Source organism: Perognathus longimembris, chromosome 17 (genome assembly GCF_023159225.1).
Source record: "Perognathus longimembris pacificus isolate PPM17 chromosome 17, ASM2315922v1, whole genome shotgun sequence".
Taxonomy (NCBI): domain Eukaryota; kingdom Metazoa; phylum Chordata; class Mammalia; order Rodentia; family Heteromyidae; genus Perognathus; species Perognathus longimembris.
This window is the reverse complement of record NC_063177.1, coordinates 19,100,035-19,119,967: the sequence shown is the minus strand read 5'-3', so window position 1 is coordinate 19,119,967 and position 19,933 is coordinate 19,100,035. Positions and strand designations below refer to the sequence as shown.

Genomic DNA, 19,933 nt, shown 5'->3' with positions numbered 1-19,933 from the left:
TAGCAGATGAGAAAAAAGAACAGGTGTCTGAAAGGATGGGATTATTCCTTCCTACCATCCTAACCATATGATCAATAAACGGCCCTGCCAACCCATGTACCTTCTAGCCCCTACCCCAGACTCAGGTGACAGGTGATTATAGTCCAGGCCAGGGCATGGCCCAGACCCCAACTGCACCCCAGTGAGAGGAGGAGGAACAGGGGACCAGAGGGGGAGGGTGCAGCCCAGGACTGGTACATGACACTCCCTAGCTACTTATAGGCTCTCCTGAGGGGCCAACATTGAGCTCCTGCCCTGCCTATCCAGCCAAAATACCCCTGCCAACTCCCATGTGCAAAGAACATTCCCTGGCCGACTCAGAGTGGCCAGGAGGGTAGAGAGAGCGGCAGCTGGCTCTTCTCTAAGTCCTGCAGTGCCCAAGAAGAATGGGAGCAAGGCAGTTTCGGGGACTCTCACTCCTAGGAGGAAGTAATCAACAAGACTCAAAGCTGTGCCCACAGGCTGCCTCTTGAGCTCTCTCCTTCTACCCACAAGCAGACACTTCAAGTCTCTCCCAACACATACATACACACACACATACACACACGCATGCACACACGTGCACATACACACATTCGTGTGCGCTTAGGGGATTCAGTCCACAAAACGGGAAAACTTGAACTGTCCCCAATTCAAGGATCAGTGACATAGGCATCACCTTCCCAGGGGAAGGTGCCCCTGCCCCACCCAGGAGGTAGCTCCAGAGACAAAAAGACTTGCACCCAGGCACAGGGCACCACAAAAACCCAGCTGCCAGAGGGGGTCATGCAGACCAGGCCTGAAGAAGGTGATAACGGCATTCACTGTCATTAGCATCACTATCAACACTATCATTATGGGCATGGGTGCCAGAGACCAGGCCTAGAACACTACCTGCATCACTTCTAATCTTCATAGTAACCCTTCAAAGCAAAGGCTACTATGAAGCAAAGTATTACTCCTTATTTGCAACTCCAAAATCCAGAGTTCCCCAAACAATAGATTTTTCTTGGGCTGGGGTGGTAGAACACTTGTCTATCAAGCACAAAGTCTTGACTTCAAATCCCAGTAGGGCAAAGAAAGAAAGAAAGAAAGATTTTTTCTTAGCCATGCTGATTCGCTATCTCCCTAAAGTGGGAAAATCATAGATTTGTTCTGAAGCTACCCATGGGTTTGTTATAGGTTGCAGCTTATTATGCATCGTGTATAATGTTCTGCGATGTAAAACTTACTAATTTCTAAAATACTTCCTCTGGTCCCAGGGCTTCAGAGAAGGGGCTGTGGAACATGTTTTAACCCCCTTTGACCAAGATGGATCTTGCTGAGGTTTCACAGGGACAAGTGGCTAGAGATGTGGGTCCAGACATGAGGAAACCCTTTCCCACTTGACTCTGCTCCTCAGCTTGGGATCTGGGGCCTCAAGATGGCACCATGTAGCTGAGGGCAAAGCCAGAACCCCTGCCTGCCCCCCACCCCCATGGCAAGTCTTTGTAACATGCTGGTTAGCATTTCCCATCCCAGCCACTGGGCCACAGCCCAGGCCAGCATGGCTTGTGGCGTTCAGTTAAGGCAAGCCATGCAGTCCTGCATAGGCATGTGGCCCTGGCCCAGCCTCCATCATGCGAGGTTCCTTGAGGCTTGGGGAAGCTTGAGGCTTGAGTGGGGTGTAACCCTTGGACAGAGGGAGTTAGTGGCACACTTGAGTACCTCCTGTTGCCCGCCAGGGGTTGGTGCCTTGGCCTGCTGCTCTCCAGTGAGGTTCGACTTCAAGCAAGCAGAACCTGGGGCCCCCGGCTCTTGCGATGGAGCTGGAGAGCACTGCTTCTTTGGAATTTCAGGCTTGGCTGGGGATCTTGTTTTCTCAGGGGGGTCCACTGTGCATGGGGAGCTTGGTTTCCCCAAGGAGCCTGGCTCCTGGCTGGGGGACTTCTCCCCCTTCCCAGGTGACTGCTTGCCACGGGGCTTGTGGTCCTTGCCTCGGCCTCGAGACATCAGGCTTCGCAGGCCCACCGACAACTCATCCTTGGCTGCTTCCTTCTTTGCCTCCGGCTTTGATGGAGCAAGGGGAGGAGGAGGAGGTGGTGGTGGAGGCTTGGGACTAGTGGCTGCCTTTTCTCCCTTCTTGCCTCGAGCTGGGTGCTCAGGGGACTTGGCCCCTCGTCCTGGAGGCTCCTTGGCGCTGCCAGGCTCCTCACCAGGCAGAACTTTGCTCACCACCTTCCTCACTGCATTCGCCACTCGCTTGCGGGACAGGCCCTGGGCATCCTCACTTGGGCCTTCCGCTGAGGTAGCCCCCAGACCATTCATGGTGAGTGTGGGTGCAGGGCTCTTGGCTCTCTGGGAAGTCTCTGAGGGTATGGGGCTGGCAGCAGGCTGAGGACTTCTAGGTGGGCCACCTCTGTCCTTGGAGCTGCCCTCTAGCTACAGTCACACAAATATAGGTAGATATTAGCATCAATCTGTATCTCTGCCAACTCCATGCATAGGGTGTAAGAGGGGGCATGTAACCTCAGATCTCCATTCACCCAGCAAACACACATGGAAGTCCTCTTTCCACCTTCCACATACAACAATGGGATCAAATAATTTGGTTTCTCCTTCCCAAGAAAGCACGCCTGCTATGTGTCCCCAGGCTGGGCATGGGACTGGGAGAGTACAGCACAGAGACCTGGGGGTGTCCCAGTGTGACTAGCTGTGTGTCAGGGTAGCAATCAAGACTCAATCCAAGCACGTTCTACCCCTTCAGTTGTCAGACAGCAGAGCTGGAGCATGGAGGGGTTCAACGGTCAGTTCCTCCCACCAACTCAAGGCCTAACCCCAAGGCTTTCTGCCTCTGTCATTCCTGCTCCCTATCATTTCGTTTTCTAGGCAGTTGGACCCAGAGCCTGCTCATCCTGAAGAGAGAAATGGCCAGGCTGCTTGCTCCTCCTGGCTCTAGGCTGAGCCTCCTCCCCAGCTTCTCTAGTCTTTGGCCTTGGTCTCCCCTTCATCTACACTCTCAAAGGCTATGAAGACATAATGCTGGCCCAGGAAGCTCTCACTTTAACCTGCTTTGGGCAGTCTTTGTAGTTCCCCCCACCCCCCAGCCCTCTAAAAGGTTTGGAGACCTCCTCCTACCCTCTGAAGGGCGCTTGTGGAGAAGAGGCGGGAGGCACAGCTCCACCAAAAAAAAGGATTAAGCACTTAAATAACCATAGTTCTATTTGCCCTCAAGCCAGGATGGGACTGGAGCAGCCCTCCCAGCCACTGGGTACCCAGGAGTTGCCTGGAAAATACTGGCACACGCCACAACAGGGTACCCACCCTTCCTCTAGCCTCCACTGGGAACTGTTTAAGGTCACACAAGACTGCCACTGGGAGGGCCAGGCTGGCTAATGGCAGGGCAGAGTTTCCTGCAAAGCCAGCCACATTGCCTGGGTGAGGGAAACAGGGTCAACCCAAAGGGTCCTGCTGCAGGCAGTGTCCAGCTGTTAACTAAGCTGTGCTCCAGTCTGGGTCCCCCGACGACAACGATGATGATTGTGACTCTAGATGGCATATGAGCCGAGGGTGCCATGAAATACTAGCGGTATACAGGAAGATGTTTGGAATGGCAGTCCCGGGAACTGCTGTGTCTTGCTACCTCATGGAGAGGGTGCCACCTAGGGAGCAGAGCTGAGGCATCATTGTAAAGAAGATGCTCATGGGCTCTGCTGCAGGGGTGGAAAGGGAGGGCTCCAAGGCCAAGAGTTGCTCATTGGCATGCTAAGGTACTGCAGAGCTGGCCACAGCCCTGGTGGCTGGGTCCTGTTCCCTTCCCAGCCCTTTTCTTTCCTCCCATCCCCCTCACAGAAGATGATTGTAATTGCTAACACACAGTACTTCTGCCTTGCCAGACACTCTTCTAAAGAACTACAAATAATTTTGCAAGGAAAAAAAAATCCATCCTGTTCTAAGGTTCATTTAATGTGTATCTCAAATACATCCTTTTGAAATCACAGGCTGGCCTTAGCGAAGCCACATGCCTCATTAATCAAATCACCCAAGGAAGTAGAGGCAGGCGGGACAGCCACCACTTGGGGTAATAAAGTATGGGTCTGTTTTGTGCTTACCCTGAGTCCTGAGCACATCAGCCCTGCACTAATTATAGTCCCTCTCCTAGTGACACCCCTCTGGTCCTGGCCTCTTAGGAGCTTGCCTTAAAAGAATCCAGCTTTACTCAGGGTCTTTACCCCCAAGTCAGTAGTGGAGCTGGGGGGCAGAGGGCAGCTGCACAGCCTCCAGGTCGCACACAAAGCAGCTGACAGACTCTTGGAAGAGACACACAGCAGCTGCGGTGAATCCCTCTGTGCCCTTGCCTTGTGCCCCCAGTGCAGGCTGAAGAGTCCCAACAGCTGAGCTCTCAGTCCTTGTTCTCCAACCTGAGAGGTTGCCCACCTTAGCCCCTCCTGCCCCAAAGGGCCCAGGAAACCAGAACTAAAGGCAGACAACTCAACAGGCCAGGAGAGAGGTTAGAGGGTGGACCCAAGGCATCTTGGCTTTCCCATCTCCTTCATACACTCAGGGCTGGCACCATACACACTGCACTTTTTACCCTTTCCTGGCATTCCTGCTAGCCATGCCACACAGGGAGGGGCCCTGGGTCACTGCCCACTCTATGAAACTGCCTCCCAGGCTAGGCTAGGGCTGGCAGGAGCAGGGCAAAGCCCACCCAGCCTAATGGATGGACTCTCTCTCTCTCTTTCTCTCTCTCTCTCTCTCTCTCTCTCTCTCTCTCTCTCTCTCACACACACACACACACACACACACACACACACACACAAGCACTTACAGCCCCTTCCTCCTTGCCAGGAGGGCCAGGCTTTGGCAGAGTTTTATCTTCCTCTTTAACCTGAGGGAACAGACAAAGAAGTCACTGGCAGGCAGCAACTGGGAGATGTAGTAGGAAGAAAATATTCCGGGGCCCTCTCTGTTCCTGACAGGCAGACTTCTTGAGTTTTCTACAAGAGATTTCTTGTCCTGGGATGAGAACAGGCCAGGGACAACTTCAAGAAGAAAGAAATTCTTGAAACCCCAGGACCCTGGGGCTCCGTGCCCACAGTGCCCCCATGCCCCCCTGTGATTGTCTGAAGAAGTCTACCCGCAAGTAACATCATGGCCTTGGCAATTCATGCATACTAGACAGAAAAATTCAGCTAACTTAACTCATGCCAGGCTGCAAGAGTCATTACTAGCTTGAACATAAAAAAAAAAAAAATGGTTGGAACAAAAAGGCCCAACCTAGTGACTGAGGAGGGGAAATAACTCCAGTGTAGGGAGCCTGCTGAGTTCAATGTAGGGTGAAAGGGTGGTTCCCATCAGGATGGCTGGGGTTTGTTTCTAGGTCCTATGTGATTCCCCCAGCTCAGATCCCTGTGTCCTCCCAGACAGACTGCAGAGCTCCCACTGGGAGTAGAAGTGTGACAGAGATCTGTGGTCAGAAGACCAGCCATTTTCCAACCTCAGGGTCATAAAACTGACAACCAGGCAGCTGAGGGAGGGAACCCCAAGGTTAGAGGTGGGGTGTGGAGGAGGGAAAGATGCTAGAGCTTTGGATACTGTGATCAGGGATTTGTGGCAGAGCCTGCCTGGGAGCAGGAGAGGGGGTGGAGGTGGCAGCTTGAGTCAGACAGAGGCAGGAGTCAGGAGAAACAACTGCACACTGTAACTTTCTGGGAAAATGGCCTGGTGATGTGGAAGGCTTTTGCAGTTCACAGGCTGATTCCAGGCTTCCCCTCTCCCACCTCAGGGTCCTGGGCCCTCTCCCTCCAAAAAGTTCAGACAGTCCAAAGGGATTTATTTCCCTTCTTTCCCCAGTCACCTAGGCCTGATTGCAACACAGTCTATCCTTTACATGCTTTGCTTTCTCTGCATAGTGGGATAGGAACCTAGGAAGATGTCCTGGATTCCTCATGGAAAAGATCCATAGAAGCATTTATGAATCAATTATCTACTGGAGAGCCCTCCATTTTAAACCAGAGTCCATGGACAATTATTGAGCTCCAAAGAATAGTGCTTGCGCCAATGGCCAGCCTGATGGCTGCTGCAGTTTTAAAGCTGCATTTTGTCCAGAGTTATATTCAGTGGATCCAAGCTTTAAAGTTGGCTCACCTTGCCATGGGCAGAGGGGAAATGGCAACTACTCATTAGAAGGCACCCTGCTCCTTTAGAAATGAATTGGTGCAGAGAAGGGCAGGGGGCAAGTAGAGAAGGAATAAAAGCATGCTGCCTGGCCCCACCCCCAACCACACTAAAGGCTATCACCCCTCCCCCACAGATCACACAGTGCATTAGCACAGGCACACGGGTTAGAAGACAGCAAAAGTGTATGCAAACCACACACAGTTACTACACACGGTGCTGTTAGCTTGGGCTCAGGCATGGCCCAAATTCCAAGTTCACACCAAATCCTTCACCAGCTTCAAATCTATCCTCCTTCCAGCTTGATTTTGGGACCCCAAACGTCTGGCCCAAGGGTAAGGCATTGGGAACACTGGTTATCACCCCCTCAAGTGTCTGGGATACTGGGTCCAATTCTGAGCTCAGCTCTGGATTTAGCCTCAGGCTGACTCACAGTCCCCTCCCCCACCACACACCCAGAAGGCTCTGGCTGCTGTAGGTCACTGCCCAGGCAGGGATTGTGCACAGGCACAAAGGCACACCCAGGTCTGCGGCAGCTTTAATCACTCTGTGGACCCAGGCACTAACTGGCCTGACTCCCACCCCTCTGCCCCTTCTGCTACTCACCTCAGCTCCCAGACCAGACTCAGGGCAACCCCGAGGTCCCAGAGCCAAGCCTTTCCCAGGAGCCCCTCCACAGCAGAGGGAAGGGGAGGGGAGGTCGGGATTGCAGGACAGAGAGAGGGTGTGGAGGGACAACCATGGACAAAAGGCACCTGGCTTACAAGAGGTGGCGCTCAGGAGAGGAGCATGACTAAGCACAGGAGCCTGTAGAGACAGGAGAGGGTTCCCCAGCCCCTGGCCATCCTCCCTGAACCCCCAAATGCAAACACATGCTCCAATCTATCTTGAGCTTCTAAAACTCTCTCTCCCACAAGCCAGAATCCAGCCTACAGACACATCATGCCAGGCACATAGGGAAAACAAAGATTTTGAAATCCAACTTTCCTTTTGCTCCCAGAAGGCGAACCTTGAGGAAAAGGCCATGGTGTTGAATTCAGGCAGACTGCACACTGGTTCAGGGAAGAAATAGGGGGCTGTGTCTCTCAGGGACTCAGAGTCTTCCTAAAAGCCAGGACCGACAGGGACAAATGCTGTTGAGCAACAAGAGGAGAGAAGAGATGGGGTGGAGGAGGAGACATAAAGCTCAGAAGGTCTAGAAGGAATAAAGGCTAAACTGCTAGAGGAAAGGGAGTGCAAGGTGAATACAGAATGGAGAGCTTCCTACCACTGGAAAACAGTGTTCTCAAATAAGCCATTTGCCTCTCTGGAGAACTAGGAGATGGACTTGTCTGGGTGCAGTTAATGTCCTTTCCAGGTCTAGCCCTTAGGAATTGGGGTAGGGAGAGCCAGTCAAGCCACTGGTTCCCCAAGAAGGAGATTAAGGAAGGTGCTCCAGCACCCCAGCCTTCTATCTGCAACCTGGCTACCAGCTGGGGGTAAGCAGCCCCCTCTGCAGCTCAGACACCTCAACTGGCCCTCTTGACAATCAGCTATCAGAATCTGCCCCAGCTCAAGCCTTATCCAAAGAATCACTTCTAGTCACTGGAGTTTATTTTCTTTGTAACTGTTTATGATGAATAGTTAAAAAATTAGATTGCTCGAGCTGGACACCCATGGCTCACACCTGTAATCTTGTAATCCTACCTACTCAGGAAGCTGAGACTTGGAGGACTGAGGTTCAAAGCCAGCCCGGTAGACAAGTTTGAGAGATTCCATTTCCAATTGACCAGAAAAATGCCAGACTGAAGGCATGCTTCAAGTGGTAGGGTGCCAGCTGTGAACAGAAAAAGCTAAGCCATAGCAGGGTGCTGGTAGCTTACCTCTATAATCCTAGCTACTCCAGAGGCTGAGATCTGAGGCTCCTGGTTCAAAGCCAGCTTGGGGCAGGGAAATCTGTGAGACTCTTATCCCCAATTAACCCAACAAAAAGTGAGAGGTTGAACTGTGGCTCCAATGGTATAGCTCCAGCCTGAGCAAGAAAACCAAGCAAGAGTACAAGGCCCTGAGTTCAAACTCCAATACTGGAACAAAAATTACTACTTAAGCCATGCCTCAGCCATTTTGTTTTTATTCTGCTTTGAAAACAGGTCTCAAGCTCAAGAGCCTCACACCTTTGCCTCTCAAGTACCTGGATTGAAGTCATTATGCAGGCTTCAATCATAGTAATAGCAGTAGGAGTAGTATTGGAGTTTGAATTCAGAGTCTTATGCTGGCTAGGTTGGTGCTCTAATACTAAACCACACCTCCTGGTTTGGGTTGCTTATTTTTTTTATTTGTTTATTAATTGAACACAAATTTTTTTACAAGGTGTTGTGCAAAAAGGGTACAGTTACATAGTAGGGCAGTGTGTACATTTCTTGTGATATCTTACGTCCTGTTTTTCTATCCCTTCTCTAGGTCAGGTAGACATATATACAATATACAATGTATCAAGAACATATACAGTATTCGCAGACTTGGTCTCTACTGTCTCTCCGTCTCCCTTTGTTAACAGTCATATATCAGGGAGATCATGCCCCTTTGTTTTCTGTGTTCTAGACTTGTCTCGCTCAACATTATTTGTTCGAGTTCTGACCACTTCCCTGCGAATAACAATATTTCACCATTCCTAATAGCTATGTAGTATTCCATTGTGTATAAGTACCATATTTTTTGGATCCATTCGTCTGTGGAGGGGCATCTGGGTTGTTTCCATATTTTGGCTATTGTGAATTGTGCCGCGATAAACATGGAAGTACAAATGTCTTTTTGATATCTTGGGGTTTGCTGTTTAGGATAGATGCCTAGGAGTGGTATGGCCGGGTCATAGGGTAGGTCTATATTAGAGCCTTTTGAGAAACCTCCATACTGTTCTCCAAAGTGGTTGTACTAATTTGCACTCCCACCAACAATGGAGAAGGGTTGGGTTGCTTATTTTTGAGATAGGACCTCACTTCCCACCCAAGCATGCACCTGAGACTCCATCCGCTGACTGAAAGCTTCCAGTCCTTGCTAGAATCACAGTCATACACTATGTTGTCCAGCTTCCCCTGATGGAGATAAGAGTCTTGTGTACTTTTCTGTCCTAGCTGGCCCGGTACCATGATCCTCCCATGTAGCTTAGAATGGCAGGTGCAAACCACGGTGCCCAGCTATGTGTTGAGGTCTCTCAAACTCTTTTGCCTCCCAAATAGCTAGGATTGCAGGTGTGAGCCACTGAGGCCCAGATTTTAGTTCATCTTTTTAGATAGTGTCTTGTGCTTTTTTCCCAGACTGACCTCAGACCATTATTTTCCTACTCCTTCCTTCTACTAAGTAGCTGGAGTTATAGATGTGCACTACTGACCTCAATTAGTATTAAATGGTTTTGTTGACTTTTGTCTTAGTACTCAGTTAATATGTTAGAGACTTTAAACTTGCTTAATTAATTTGTTTGCTCTTTGATCTCTGTCCAAGTTTTCCTACTTTTCCAAGTAGAGTCCATATGCTCCAGAAGGACATAGGCCATTAGACACCAGTCTGTTCCCCTGTATCAGCTATTTCTCATTCCAAACCCATGTGTGGGGCTCTCCCCAGGGGAAATTCTCTGTGCCTTTTGTGCAGAATTGCCTCACTAGTTCCCCTCTCTTCTTTATCACAGCATTTTAAAGAAGCTTTGCTTTGCATCAAGAGCAATCTTTTTTTTTTTTTTTTTTTTTTTTTGGCCAGTCCTGGGCCTTGGACTCAGGGCCTGAGCACTATCCCTGGCTTCTTTTTGTTCAAGGCTAGCACTCTGCCACTTGAGCCACAGCGCCACTTCTGGCCACTTTCTATATATGTGGTGCTGGGGAATTGAACCCAGGGCTTCATGTATATGAGACAAGCACTCTTGCCACTAGGCCATATACCCAGCCCATCAAGAGCAATCTTTATCCAGTACAGAACCAGTAAGGAACTTGAGCTCCAAATGCAGTGGTAATACCTCTTTTATAGTCGCTCAAATGGGAACTAAGGCCTGTGAAGCAAGGGTGTCAAGAGCTAAGGACTCTCATCCCCAGCCTGTTCTCTCTCTAGGGTTTCAGCCATTTTCAACATTACTGAATATAGGAGGCCTACAAAGAGATGGGCCATAAGCCCTGTATAAGGATTCAACACCGATTTTCTTTTTACTTTTCTTTTTACTTTTCCTCCTTCCTTGTTCTTTTCCTTCCATCTTTTCTCTTTTCTTTCTTTGTTACTTTTTTATTTTAAAATCCATCATGGTGCTTGAACTCATGGCCTGGGTACTATCCCTGAGCTCTTTTGCTCAAGGCTAGAGCTCTACCCCTATGAACCACATTGCCACTTCTGGATTTTGAGAGGTTATAATTGAAGAGAGTCTTACTTTCTGCCCTGGCTGGCTTTGAACTCTGATCTTCAGATCTCAGCCTCCCAAGTAGCAAGGATTATATGTGGCTTCTTTGTTACTTTCATTTTTCTCTTGCTGTGAAGCCCAGGCTAGCCTCAAAGTCACAATCCTCCCACCTTAGCCTCTCAACCATTCTGGGACTACAGATGTGCCACCATGGTTGACTAACCCAGATTTTCTGGTGTAAGTCTTCCAAAGATCTCATGACATGGGAACTATTATTCCCATTTCACTGATGAAGAAAGGGTCTCTGCCTACCCTATGACCCAGCCATACCACTCCTAGGCATCTATCCTAAACAGCAAACCCCAAGATATCAAAAGGACATTTGTACTTCCATGTTTATCGCGGCACAATTCACAATAGCCAAAATTTGGAAACAACCCAGATGCCCCTCCACAGACGAACGGATCCAAAAAATATGGTACTTATACACAATGGAATACTACATAGCGATTAGGAATGGTGAAATATTGTTATTCGCAGGGAAATGGTCAGAACTCGAACAAATAATGTTGAGTGAGACAAGCCTAGAACACAGAAAACAAAGGGGCATGATCTCCCTGATATATGACTGTTAACAAAGGGAGACGGAGAGACAGTAGAGCCCAAGTCTGTGAACACTGTATATGTGCTTTATACATTGTATATTGCATATGGGTCTACCTGACCTAGACAAGGGATGGAAAAACAGGTTGTAAGATATCACAAGAATTGTACACACTGCCCTACTATGTAACTGCACCCTCTTTGCATAACACCTTGTAAAAAAATTTATGTTCAATTAATAATAATAAAAAAAATCATCTAAAAAAAAAAAAAAAAAAAGAAAGGGTCTCTGAAAGGGATTGTTACCAAGCTAATAAGAGGTGGGACTTGGATTTAAGCCCAAGTGGGCTTGACTCCGAGGCCACTGTTCTTTTGCTGTCAACCTTTCCTGGTATGTTAGGCAAGCACCAGTGGGGCTGAGGCCAAATCTAACAGACACATTTCAGCAGCATAAAGGTTTCTAAGATCCAGCTCAAGCCAAAGCATGATGGTGTTCACGAGCATACAACTTTTCGAAATGGGGTTTCCAGACTTGCAAAGGCAAGACCCATGACCCTGCCATACTCTTTGAGGCTCCAGCCATCTCCTCTGTCCACACCACTTCCATTGACCTCTTCCTTCAAGAGGACAGAAGATAAACCAACACATTTATTTACTTACTCTGAGCTAGGCCTAGCGGAAAGTTGTTTCTTACTTGTCTCTCATTTAATCCTTACAACAACCCACTTTCTAGGTCAGGAAACAGAGAAAGTAAGTTGCCTAGAGCCCCATGACTAGTTATGGTAGGGCTGGGCTTCACAATCCAGATGGATCTTGGTAAGCTGTTTGGGTGACTATGTCATTCCTGGATTGTGATTTCCTCCTTGGCAGGACTCTGTCTTACCTATCATAATGTAAGCATTTAACAAACATGGCAATGTGAAATAAGGGCTCTTGTCCCGAACCTTTGTCCCATCTGATCTCTTTCCTCATAGTAAACTACAGAGAATAACTCTTGTCCACCCTGATTCTCAGAGAGGTAGTACAAACAAGGGAGATGTAATCTCTAAATTTAGTGACAAAAATAGGTATTAAACTCATAGTCCAGGATTAGGAAGAGGGCAGGGACAGTTGGAAATTGCTTCGTTATTCTCTGTGGAACCATAATAGCCACAGAATGCATCATCTTCTGGCCTCATCACCCCATCTTCAGGAATGCATATCCAATGAACTGACTTTAAGAAACTAAGAGAGAGTCTGGGAATGTGGCTTAGCAGTAGAGTGCTTTCCTAGCATGCATGAAGCCCTGAGTTTGATTCCTCAGCACCACATACAAAGAAAAAGCCAGAAGTGGTGTTGTGGCTCAAGAGGTAGAGTGTTAGCTTTGAGAAAAAAGAAGCCAGGGACAGTGCCCAGGTCCTGAGTTCAAATCCTAGGACTGACAGAGAGAGAGAGAGAGAGAGAGAGAGAGAGAGAGAGAGAGAGAGAAAACCCACAAAACCCAAGCAAACACTTTTCTAGAAATCCTCTGCCCAGCCACTCCAAATTGGAAACAACCCAACCCAAGTGCCTAGAATCAGGGTCAGTTAGGTAAAAACAAAGCTTTTGTCCAACACAATGCTAAGTTGTCACTTAAACTGACAAATATGTGCACAATACAACCATATGGAAAACTCCACATAAAATAACATCAATTAAAATATAAAGCTAGAACCTAAATAGCATGTAAACAGTGATTATAATGGTCATAAATCGTGTGAATTAGACCCAGTAGAGACACTTGGTATTATCATAATGCATTTGTTACTTACTGCTTATATTTATTGCGAAGATAGCTAAGTAGTCAATTAAAAAAAGAAAAAAAGATAAGGAGATAATAGCTAGAAGCATTTGTTCTCAAGAGGAGAAAACTAAGAAATGTGCTAAGGGACCCATCAATGCTCAGCCCCAGAAGGCACCTGTCAGGGATCAGGGCCAGGCTGGGTTTTACCCTCCGTGGAACTAGCACAAACCACCTCCCTTAACTTCCCACGTTCTATGTCTCTCACAGAAGGAAAGGGGAACATAAGTGCACTTCAGAGACTAATTCCATCCACTGAGCAGCCCTTCAGGCCTGAAGTGATCTGCCTAGACAGATGTAGAGGCCTAGCCTGTCCAATCCAGAAATCTACACACTGCTAGCCACTAAGAGTGGCAGGTAACTCTGAGAGTGGGTGTGGAGGGAGCCAAGATGTCACTTAAGGCCCAGGTAACTTCCCAGCCTCTCTCCCTCTGCCAACCCTGGCAACACCTGGGCCTTCTCATTTTGAGGAGAGAGGTATAGAATTCTCCTTCCTTTTTTCACCATTCATATTCGGAGGCACAGAGGACCACTCAGAGAGCCTCTCCCTGCCAGTCCTGCCTAACACCAGTGAATATAAAGGATTGGATTGGGGGAGGAAGAATGAGGAGAAAGGATGAAATAGTGATATTAGCAATAAACCATGACTCTGTGTGTGTGTGTGTGTGTGTGTGTGTGTGTGTGTGTGTGTGTGTGTGTGTGTGTGTTGCTGAGGATTGAACCCAGGGCCTCAAGCATGCTAGACAAGTACTTTACCACTCAGCTACACACCCAGCCCCAACAGTTTCTCTACATTACACCATTTATAAGCATTATACCTTTTGATCCCCATAATGTCTCTTTTGGAACAGATATCAGTCTGAGCCAGACTTTACCATTTTTTACCATTTAACAATTTTTTAGCAACACTGAGTTTTTTGTTGTTGTTGTTTTTGTTTTTTGGCCAGTCCTGGGCCTTGGACTCAGGGTCTGAGCACTGTCCCTGGCTTCCTTTTGCTCAAGGCTAGCACTCTGCCACTTGAGCCACAGCGCCACTTCTGGCCATTTTCTGTATATGTGGTGCTGGGGAATCGAATCCAGGGCCTCATGTATACGAGGCAAGCTCTCTTGCCACTAGGCCATATCCCCAGCCCCAACACTGAGATTTTGAACTCGGGGTCTCATGCTTGCTTAGCCTGCTTGTTTGGCTGGCACTCTTCTACCTGAGCCATACCACCAGCCCTGTTTTGTTGGTGGTGGTCTGGGGGTTTTGTTTCTTGCTAGTTATTTTGGAGAGAGTCTAGTGGGCTTTTCTGACCAGGCTGGCCTGAAGCCACTATCCTCCAGATCTCAGCCTCTAGATGAGCTAGGAATACTGGAGTAAGATACTGGCCCTCGGCAATGAGTCCTACAAAAGTGAGCAAAGGGGGCTGGGAATATGGCCTAGTGGCAAGAGTGCTTGCCTCATATACATGAAGACCTGGGTTCAATTCCCCAGCACCACATATATAGAAAAGGCCAGAAGTGACACTGTGGCTCAAGTGGCAGAGTGCTAGTCTTGAGCAAAAAGAAGCCAGGGACAGTGCTCAGGCCCTGAGTTCAAGGCCCAGGACTGGCAAAAAAAAAAAAAAAAGTGAGCAAAAGTGACCCAGAAAGTCAAGCTACTTGACCAAGGCCTCAGTGCAGCAAGGGGCAGATCTGGGACTCAGAGCCAGGTCTGTCCTCTAGCAAGAGCTTCCAAGGCTCACTTTAAGGGGGGGGGGGGGGGCGGGAAAGTCAGTCCTGCCGCTGGCCTCCATTCTCCACCTACACCGTGGTCCTTCCCACAGCAGCTGCCAGGGCAACAGCTTGGTTGAAGAGCAGGGCTTTCCATGGGCAACCTGCTCCTCCACCCACAACCCCAACATGATTTTCACAGAGCTGCTTCAAAGGAGGAGGAGTTCTGCAGACAGTGACCTGAAGGCCACAATGCCAGCCAGAAGAGGAAGGAGACCCAGAAGAGCTGGGTAGGAACATTCTGGCTCTCTTGGTCCAGCCAGAGCCGGCCCCGGCCCCAGGGCGGAACAGAAAGCAGTGAGTACCCCCAGCCACTATGGGGCCCCACTGCCAGCTGGCCCAGAGGAAGCAGGTGCACTGGAATAGCTTCCTGCTGCCAGTGCAGTTGCAGAAGGCCCCGGGTTTCCTCCTCCAACGGCCAGGCCTACGGGAGGCCTCCCCTTCCAGAGATGCTTATTGCCTGTCTACAGGACACTTTGCCATCGGCCTGGCCATCATATGTGGCCCCAAATCTATGGTGGACCCAGGGGTGTAGAATGGGGTAAGGAGTAGCACCCAGCTCTTGGGGTGAAGAGTTCTGACTCCACCCACCCTGGCCACACACTCCTGGATACTAGTATCAGTTGGGGGGCTGGGTACGGGCAGTCCCTGGTCACAGAGGAAAACAAATGCTCATGGGCACTTTTCAGACTCCTGATACACCTCCGGACTGGGCCAGCCCACATACTCTGCCAACTGCTGACTCAATTGAAAACCTTACCCTTGATGGCTGGAAGAAGTGGGGGGAGGGAGGAGAACAGGATGGACTGAGGGAAGGCAGCTATGTCTCTCCTCACTGCTTTTTTAAGGAACTGACTTCTCTGGAGTAAACCCTGCTAAAAGGGGGACTTACAAACAATCAGGGCATCCTCCAGAGCCATCTGGACCCCTTCTAAGTGTCTTAGGCATGGGGATGGAAGAAGCCATACTGACCGTCCTCTTGGGGACAGTAAGAAGAGTGGTCCCTGACAATTCCCAGGATCATCCTCCCTCAGGCCCCTCTTTCCTATCTAGACAGGGATAAGACTTCAGAAGGTCTGGGGTGCTGGAGTTCTTGGGCTTTGGAAGAAAAAAGGTTCCAAAGAGTAAAGGCCTCTAAAACACTAATGGTTGTGCAAAGGCATGTCACGCCTGGTGGTGGTAAAAGCAGTCTCAGGAAACTGAGGTTAAGAACACAACACCCACTCCAAAGTGCCCAAAGTCACGAGTCGGACCCTTGCCTCTGAGGGGTTTTAAGGCTGCCCTTCCTACTTTCGGTAATGCCCTTTCCAGCAAGAGGTTAAGAGAGAACTCCAGGGCAGCCCCACCCCAACCTCTCCATCTACTTAGGCCACATCTGGAGGAAATAACAATGTTCCTCCTTTCATAAATGGGGAAACAACACTAGAAGCCCTGGGACATTTCCAGGGTGAGGGATCAGAGGGACACTCACCCGCATGGCCAGAGCTGGAGCAGCCTAAAGCAAGGAGTCTCCTCTCGCTGCTGCTTGGTTAGCAGCTCAAAATAGCACAGGCTGCAGCCCCGCCCCTGGTCCCCTCCCTCCCTCTCCCCCAGGCCCCTCCCACCACAGCTGCCCAACCCTGGCCAGTGGAAACAGCAGAGCCAGGAGCACCGAGGAGGACTTGCCGGTACCAGGTATGCCTGGAGCGGAGTGTGAGGGCAATGTGGCCCGGGTAAATGGGAGGAAGGAAGCTTTTGGAGTAAGGGCATGGAGTCAGGGCAGGCAGTGTGGGAGGAGTAGGGCCAAGAGGCAGAGAGGGTGGCACTTTCCTTCTGACACACACACCCAGGCTCCGGGACAGCTGAGCTGATATAGCCCCTAAAAATAGCAGAGGAATTTGAGACCTGCAGCCCCCGGCCCCACAGGCCAAGATCGAGACAAGCCATGCACACACCCCATCATGCACAATCACAGCACAGTGTTCCTGAGAATGCACAGATCATAGGTCTATTCCTACCATGTAATAATTACTGCAGCAGAGACCGAGACAGCCACCAATGTCACATCCAACACTACAGGGCCGACTGCACACTTTGCCCACACATTGGCTACATGGTCATCCTGTAAAGTCCAGCTAGAGTAGAGACCCACAGGACCCCTCCACCCTCCCCCCCCCATCACTGCCGCTCTGGAGCAACACACAGGAGACATGCAGAAAATCAATTGTTCTCTTTCTCTCTCCCTCTCCCCCATCCCCTCCCCACTCAGCAAGCAGCAACACCGAAGGTAGGTGGGTGGGGCAGGATGGGTGGGCCTTAGCCCTACAGACACAGGAAATCGTGGGTGTCTGACCAATGAGCAACAGCTGCTAGTGAACAGCCAGTACTCTTCAAATGAGAAATCCTGGCCTGGCTCTGGTTAGTGCCATGGGATGCCCAGAGCAGGGCTGTGGATTGAAATGGAAGCTGGGACCAAGATGAGAAAAGAGCCAAAAAAGAGGGCTTACAAATAGGACCTTAGCAAACAGGACCTCAAACAAGGGAAGAGGTAGCCCTGTTCAAAAAGAAATGTACTCAATACCTGACTTATGTAACTGTAACCTTTCTGTATATCATCTTTACAATTAAAAAAAAAAAGCTGGGCTGGGAATGTGGCTTAGTGGTAGAGTGCTTGCCTAGCATGCACAAAGGCCTGGGTTCGATTCCTCAGCACCACATAAACAGAAAAAGCTGGAAGTGGCACTGTGGCTCAAGATGTAGAGTGCTAGCCTTGAGCAAAAAGAAGCCAGGGACAGTGCTCAGGCCCCGAGTCCAAGCCCCAGGACTAGCAAAAACAAAAACAAAACACCTTTTTTAAAAGAAAGTAAGCTAAAAATAAAAAAAGACACAGTCATTATTTCCTTCTTCCAAGAGGGAAAGAAAGAAAGAAGGGATGGGGGGATGCTAGGATGCTAGGATGCTGAGGCGTCCAGGCTTCCAGAAACAGGCTTGTCATTCATGGCACGTTCTGAGAGCCAAGAAGTAGGAATTACTTTTCTCCAAGAAAAAATTGGTAATTATGGCCCAAGAGGACCAAACCAGCTCTCCTACCTACCTAGCCAATGCTATTCAAGTTGCCTAGCCACACTGTGAACTACTCGGGCTATGAGGATATGGTGCTTGTTCCTCTGCTTTCCAGGAAGTAACACTTCTTCCCAAGGAGGCCGGTTAGTCTTTCTGGATTATGTGCAATGCCCTAGGCTCCCACATCCCAACAGCCCCCTTCACACAGGGGTGACAACCCTGCTGTTCACTGAAGGGCCCTGAAGGAACTGAAAAATACTGAGTGCTTGAATTGCACCCTTTTTCTCTCAGTTTGATTTACATGGTCTGGGATTTGAAACAAAACTCCTCCAGATGATTCTTTTGTTTTTGTTTTAGGGACAGAGGCTTGCTAGATACCTTGATGACTATAACGGCCTCACTTCTGCCCCATCAATCCTGCAGGCTCCTTCAGAAAGCACCAGCCCCCATTAAAACACTACAGCCAACCTGCAACCTCAGATGAGCCAGAAGTAGGAAGGCCAAGATGGCCCTTGTAGTTGTACATTTGCCTGAGGCTTTTTTTTTTTTTTTTTTGGTCCAGATTCAGGGCTTAAATTCTGTGCTTCATGCTTTCTTGTGGCTGGTACGCTACTACTTGAGCCATACCTCCAGTCTGGCATTTTGCTGGTTAGGAAAGAGAGAGCGAGACAGAGAGAGAGACAGAGAGACAGAGATAGAGACAGAGGAGAGAGAGACAGAGAGAGGAGAGAGAGAGAGAGAATCTGGCAGATTTTTCTGCCCACTAATATCGAACAGACTTTTCTGGCTTCAAACAGCAATCTTCCAGGTCTCAACCCCTTGAGTATCCAGGATTACAGCTGTGAGCCACTGGTGTTGTGGTGTGGTGGTGTTGTGGCTCAAGTGGTAGAGTGCTAGCCTTGAGCAAGAAGAAGCCAGGGACAGTGCTCAGGCCCTAAGTCCAAGCCCCAGGACTGGCAAAAAAAAAAAAAAAGAGGGAAACTACAGCCAGGAAGCCCCTTGATTCCATACCAACCACAGACTGTCCCTCCATGCCCAAAGATGGGCACTGTCTTAACATGGTCACATCTAAGAGTTGAATAATGGCTCTGCAGGCCATGTGGGTACTGCATAGCTGACTAGACCATCACCAGGACCCTCAGTGTCTAACCACGGCCAGAATCTGCAATCTGGTCCCTCCTCTGCCCTTGGTCTCTCTCACTTCTCCTAGCTCTCACCTGTCTTAGGTAGCTCTCCCCATGTTCTCCAACTGTTCCACCACCAAGTCTGTGCTACCATTTCCTCCAGCTTGCCCAGCCCTCCCATCCCTGAATGCCAATGTCAATCCTACCTCCTTCAGGAAGCCTTTCCTGAATCCCAAGGCCCAATCTGGAAGTATGGGGTAAAGAGCAGAGACCTAGCAGCTGGACGCAGCTGGAGCTAAATCTCAGCTTACCTAAGGGAAAATTACTCAGAGTCCCAACCTTTTTTTTTTCCTTTTGGTTGTTGGGGCTTGAATTTATGGCCTGAGGGCTGCCCCTGAGCCTTTTTTGCTCAAGGCTAGCTCGCTACCACCTAGAGTCACAGTGTCACTTCCCGTTCTGGTGGTTTATTGGAGATAAGAATCTCATGGGCTTTCCTGCCTGGGCTGGCTTCAGGCCAAGTTCCTCAGATTTCAGCTTCCTGAGTAGCTAGGATGACAGGTGGGAGCCACCATCACCCAGCCTTTTTTTTTAAAGCCAGGTACTAGTGGCGTACTCCTATAGTCCAGCTACTCAGGAGGCTAAAATCATGGTTCAAAGCCAGCCCAAGAAGAAAATATCCCCAAGACTATCATCTCTAATTAACAAGCAAAAAGTTGGAAGTGAATTATGGCTTAAGTGGTAGAGCATCAGCCTTGAGTAAAAAAGCTGAGCAGTAATGTAAGGTCCTAAGTTCAAGTGGGCGCGCATGCTTGTGTACACATGCGCACACACACACACACACACACTCACACACCCTTATGGGGTGGTTGTTAAGAGTAGAAAAAACTCTATATGTAAGCTTAGGCTTGGCAAATTGTAGGCAGTGACTACATGATTAATATCAACAAATCCTGTCACTACCCTCCCCACCTCAGGTTGGAAAGTTTCTAGAATCTCTTCCCAGCGGCCTTTGGTTTCCAACATGGTGAAGCTGACAGTGGAGGTTTGAGCCTCCAATGA

General features: G+C 49.2%; 1 protein-coding gene across 7 annotated transcripts in view; it reads right to left on the bottom strand.

Annotated features, from left to right (window-relative positions):
- Myo18a (myosin XVIIIA) overlaps positions 1 to 19,933 on the bottom strand; it is a 106,524-nt gene that overhangs the window by 50,181 nt on the left and 36,410 nt on the right. The gene's annotated exons all lie outside the window — the stretch shown is intronic.